Raw genomic sequence first — 6,519 nt, 5'->3', positions numbered from 1 at the left:
TTTCATTGTGTTTCATTACTGGACTTATGTGCAGGTTATAGATTGAACTTGGCACCAGGACATCCCTCACTATTGGTCAACAATTTACTTTGTACCCAATCTTCCAGCTGTTGCCTGCGCATCTTAGACACTAGAGTGAAGAGAGGGATAGAGCTGTGCACCACTCAACACCAGACTAGAATAGGAGGAAGTTTGGTATTCACCAATGAAAAATCAACTCAGTGGAAAAGAAATCAAGTTTAACTAGGACAATGCCAAAATAATGTGAAAAATGCAGTTCTGAGGCTGCACATAGAGGACAAGTATTACACTGCAAACAATTAAATCTAAATAAGTCATTTTTACTTAAAATAAGTGCATTTTTTCTTGAATTACGGATGTGCGACACTTTGCCAATAGTACAAGATAATTTACATTTAAAATAAGAAAAAAAGAATTGCATTGTCTTATATCAAGTGCATAATATCTAATTACCTTATTTTAAGAGTAAAATACTCACTCCATTGGCAAATCATCTTATTTATCTGCTCAAATTAAGTACACTCAATACAATACATTTTTACACATTTTTAGATTTTTTTTTTCAGTGTAATACTGATGTTTACCAGAGACAAACACATACAGACCAATATCTACATTATCTTACATCTGGAATACAAACTTTCTATCATAAGGACTCTAGGTTTGAGGTCTGTCAATGTTTCCCCAGTTGCAGAGGAAACATCCTAAGAGCTCAAACCTTTCAGAAAATGCCTCCAAGCATGTGGTTATCCTACAGTTATGTGGACATTTATTAGGTAAACCAAAGAAATGATCAGGAAGAACAACGCTGCATCTACCGCAGAGGAGAAAACAGAGAGATAAACAAAATTAATTGTAATTTCAATTGTGTTTGGAATTTCTGAGCAACTTAGCAGGATATTCTCTGCACATAACGTGACGGTGAATTTACTACCAAACAAAACTCTTGATGGGGTAAAGTAGAACAAAGACAAAGGGAAACCGCTGGAAAAGGGGCATAACAAGAAAAACATTTTTTTAATCTAATTAATATTTTTCAATTCTTTTTTTAACCATTTTACAACACGTCCTCTCATAGCATTTTGCAGAGACAAATAATGAGATCATCCATTCAGGTAAAAGTTTTCTATCCAAGAAAAGCCAGCTGATTGCATCCAGTTATTGACTGGATGATTATCTGGCAAAAGTAGACATTTACTTTCTTTGTGTCGTTGACTCTTGTTGTGGGAAAATTTATATCTTTCTCTAATTATATATTAATATTCATATTTACTCACTATAAAAGTTTTCACTCAGTCTGTTTTACCTTGAAGGCCACACCATTCTCTGCAGGATGTTGTTTGTAGACCAGACAGAGCTTCTTCCCATAACAATCCAGATTCTTTCTCAAGGTTTATTCATAACATGTTACTGTTAAGCAAAGTGTGTGTAATTTGTTATGACTCTGACTGCTTTCGATTGTTGTAAGTAAGGAGGAAAGAATGCTGCTCAGATCAGAACAGGGCAGAATGCTGTGCCATGATGACTGTTCTCTCTTTGCAAAGATGATTAATAAATGTGCCGACTGAGTGAAATCCATCGATCTCCGTTTATTTAACTAGGATGAATAGTTGAATACTTTTTTCCCACGACAATTTGGTGTTGTCAAGGCAGTTCTCTTTGACTGATTTTTTCTGAGGACAGCGATTGTCAGAAGTGTCAGGTACCACCTGGAGGAAGCAGTCTTCCAGCCTCGATACCCCGTTTAGCAGGTTAAGGGAGTGAGGACTTCTGGCATCGAGGTCCCTGGAGGTCAGCAGGAGGATCAAAACCAACCACTTTTTTTTGAGACGGTGAGATTAATCTTTTGTCGGCACAGTTTAAATTAAATTTCAAAAACTAAATTACAAAACAACAGGTTGTTTACAGATTTAGAGATAATTAGAAATCAAATACTGGAAAATTTGTTTAAACAAAGTCCTCTTCTTCTCCATTAAAATTATAATCTAGCAAGAAACTAATTAATAGGTTAATAATTTTAATGCACTAAAATTTGTATAATACTAAAGATTATACATATGAAATAACTGAAATAAATAATTTTCCTTTTTGGGGAGCAGAAAGACAATTCAGGTTTTTGTTCCACCTGTGAACCAAAAGACCTCGCATAGGAACGTGAGGCTCTCTCTAAGGGTGAGAGGAAGGTTGTAGGTGCCACCAGAAGGCATTTAATTTTACTGAGACGTCGGTAATCTAGAGTGGGATCCCCCCCAGTTATCTAGGTCGGCACCAGAGGAATGGTGTGCATATTGGAAACCGGTAAATTACCTGTAGATAATGGGAAAGGTTTTGCAGTTCTACAGTATGGTGGTAGAACAAAAGGCAAGGTTCGGGGGAATTGTCAACTGCCCAAGGAGAAATTTTTGATCAATTGCTAAGAAGTAGGGTTCATTTAATGTTGCAATAAACAAAAATGTTAAAGATAAGATAAACAAATATCATGAGAAGTTAGAGGCTAAAAAGAAGGTAAGGTAAGAAATTTACAGATTTTGACAAAACGAAAAAAAAGAAAAAAGAAAAAAAAACTGTTTAAAATGATGGATGTTTAAAAGGAGAGTTCAAAGAAACTCTCAGCTTCAAAAGAAATGGGTTAAAATAAGAAGTCAAAAAAGGCAGTGGGTATTTGTAAGATTCGATACATTCAAGAGATGTCAAATATAACTTAAATTCAGATAAAAAAATACTAAAGATTGGGGATGATCTCAAGACTCTCTGTTTATGAATAAAGAATTTTGCTAAACATAAAATTAGGTTACAACAGAGTTCTATTGTTTTGTCTTTCAATAGTATTCCAAAAACTACCATATCTCTAAAGATAGAGTTAGGGAGTGCAATTTATACACACACACACACACGGCAAAATCCTTCGTCATCTTCAATGTGGACAGGCTGCAGCCATGTCCCGAGTTCCTCGTTTTCCTGCCACTTTGGTTCAAATTTGCATTTTTCCCATTCTCTAGCCTTTTCTTGGCCTCAAGCTTCTTTTCCCAAGCCATTTTAATGCCACAATTATCAAATTTAATGAATTTTAATGCCAAATAAGGCCTTAATTTGAAAAATAATAATTCAATAACTTTTAATGATTTTTAATGACCTGCAGAAACACTGATTTATATCCCAGTGCTGGATAATACCCAAAGGCTTTGCTTTCACAAGTAGACCACCATGGCTGTTGTAATAAGGTACCAATTGGTATTTATGTGTGAAAGTTTCCATGAAGAACGCACAATGTTTAACTTCAAATAGTTGCCAGTGCAGCTTACTATTAAGCATAGCTACATTGCTGATTTCCTGAATCCAAAAGCATAATGTTTGCTTTTGTAAGGTCTATATTGCTTTTTTCAACAGAAGTATTTGCTTAATAGTAGTTATGAGGGTCCCTAGACCAAGGGAACACTATAAATTTGGGGGTTGATACACCTGCAGTTAAGAGACTGGAATGCTCTGATTAGGTTTTTTGTATTTTACTAAAAATGAGCCCAAAAATAACTATTTAATGCATTTCTATTGTTGAGAACACAAGAGTAACAAAGTACCTATAATTATAAATAGATCCTGTTTAGGATCAAAATCATCAGCAACATTGCTTTAAAGCTACAGTGTGTAATAATTACAGGGATATACAGTCAGAAATGTAATATCCTATACATAACCATGTTATTTATCATCATCTACGAGCTCAGCCTCTTAACCTTAATATTTGCGTTGCCTTAGAATTCGTTATTTATAATTACATAGGAGCGGGCAGCGCAGAGCCAACAAACTAGCGATTGCGAGATCGCCCATTACGCTCGAAAGTAACTTTGGCAAGTTGAGAGAGATGAACTGAGACGCTACTGAACAATAGATGGCAGTATTAAAATTATCTATGTAAACAAACCTCATCACTTGAGAAGGTAGGTGATGCGGACGTTGTGGAAGACATTTTGTCCCGTAACGCTCGCCGTACTGTTGGGGGGGAGAAGCGGTGGGGGGGAAATGTTCATGTTGCTGCGGTGTGCAGTCTGGACGTTAGATGTCGCTGAAAATTACACACTGTAGCTTTAAAGGAAAATCTTGTCACATTCAGAATTCAAACTTCTGAAATTACTTTCAATATCCAATTATTACGTACTGTTTCTGGAAATGCTTTTTCATTTTAAACATGGCAACGATTCGCCTCCATAATATAGTGAAGCTTTCCATCCAAGAAGAAATTTCTCTTTCTTGCTGAAACATGGTGGATAGTGCCGTTTTATATAGGCTAACAAGCGGTTGTATTCCTCTGTATCTATTACTTAAATGCACTTTTCTTAACCTTCCCAATATGTTATGGACCAAGTTGAGCAGTTTCAATTTGGTGTTGATAAAAGCACAGATTATCCTCTCTTTATAGCTTGATGATAGTTTGTGACTTTTCCTCATCTGGGGTCATGAGCTTGTGTGTCGTGGTTTTTGTAGTGCTTGTATACGAAGGTTGTGTTGGAGGTAATTTGGACCCACACACTTTAATACCAGTAAAACAAAATCTAAATAAACATGTCTCTTTGATATGCTTAATTTTGATTTCCCAGTTATTTCTTTTCTGGTTGCGTTTTTACTTTCAGACTCAGGTGTGTATAAAGGAGAACATTTCTGAATCATTACTTCAACTGAAGTCAAACTGGGTAAAATATATACATGAAGATATATATTTTGCATTTAATATTTCTATCATAAACACAGTTAATATGTTGTGATATATTATGCAAATATTATGTACATATTACATATTTAAATTGTATATTATTATTCAGTATTTTTAAGGATCGTACTGTGATCATGAGTATTATGATCATAGATGGAAGATTTATTGTAACGTGATTCATTTAAGTAAATTTATTATGTAGTATTTCTATTAATTTCCTTCGTCAAGAATTTTTGTCAGATCAAAATGGTTCTTACACAACTCTTAACTACAACCACAAGTCTTTTATTAATTTTATGCCAAATGGGAAAATTTGCTCTTTAATTTAAGCTCATGTGTGTTATTATATATCACAAGACATATTTGTAAGCCAAAAATTTAAAGGTAGGACCCTGTTCGTCCGATTTAGACAGGGGGAACTAATTATGGCAGGGACAGGCAGCCTGATAGAACATGTTCCCCCTGTATAATAATAATAACATAATCCTAAGAAAGGTATATTCCTATACTGGATGTGTAGAGTAGATGGAGATACCAATTCTGGCAATGAAATAAAAGGCTGATGTTGGAACAAGCATTGTTTATTAAAGATCGTAAAACATACAGAAATTATAAGTCAATATAAAACAAAAATATAGATTTAATTACCAAATTTGACATAGGAAAAAGTAATATTCCTTCTGGGTACAGCCTACAAAAAGTACATGTACTATTTGTGCTATATAATCTTCACACTGTGTAAACATATTTCAAGGCCTAATACATAATTAGCAATGTAAGAGAGAATATAGTAGACAGGGTGTTTGAACCCTAGCACACAAACCATGGAAAGCAGAGGTCACGTTTGCAAAAACAAGATCTTAACTGGTCACCTTTATGTAGGTTTTTGAGATGTGGGCAAAAACAGGAGACAGCCTTTTCCTTTTTAAGTATCAGAGCCACAAACATACATTCAGACATGATGGTTCAGAAAGGTATACATAGCTTAAAGGACAATCCAGAAGAAACGTCAACATGTACAGGTGCTGGTCATAAAATTAGAATATCATGAAAAAGTAGATTGATTTCAGTAATTCCATTTAAAAAGTGAAACTTGTATATTATATTCATACATTACATACAAACTCATATATTTCAGATGTTTATTTTGTTTAATTTTGATGATTACAAATGACAACAAATGAAAATCTCAAATTCATCATATCAGAAAATTAGAATATTGTGAAAAGTTTCAAAATTGATGGCCCCTGGTGCCACACTCTAATCAGCTAATTAACTCAAACCACCTGCAAAAGCCTTTAAATGGTCTTTCAGTCTAGTTCTATAGGCTACACAATCATGGGGAAGACTGCTGACTTGACAGTTGTCCGAAAGACGACCATCGACACCTTGCACAAGGAGGGCAAGACACAAAAGGTCATCGCTAAAGAGGCTGGCTGTTCACAGAGCTCAGTGTCCAAGCACATTAATAGAGAGGCGAAGGGAAGGAAAAGATGTGGTCGAAAAAAGTGTACAAGCAAGAGAGATAACCGCACCCGGGAGAGGATTGTGAAACAAAACCCATTCAAAAATGTGGGGGAGATTCACAAAGAGTGGACTGCAGCTGGAGTGAGTGCTTCAAGAACCACCACACACAGACGTATGAAAGACATGGGTTTCTGCTATCGCATTCCTTGTGTCAAGCCACTCTTGAACCACAGACAGCGTCAGAAGCGTCTTGCCTGGGCTAAAGAGAAACAGGACTGGACTGCTGGTGAGTGGTCCAAAGTCATGTTCTCTGATGAAAGTAAATT

The sequence above is a fragment of the Cyprinodon tularosa genome, unplaced genomic scaffold, assembly GCF_016077235.1.
Source record: "Cyprinodon tularosa strain WSP-4 unplaced genomic scaffold, ASM1607723v1 ctg1184, whole genome shotgun sequence".
Lineage (NCBI taxonomy): Eukaryota > Metazoa > Chordata > Actinopteri > Cyprinodontiformes > Cyprinodontidae > Cyprinodon > Cyprinodon tularosa.
This window is presented reverse-complemented; position numbering follows the sequence as displayed.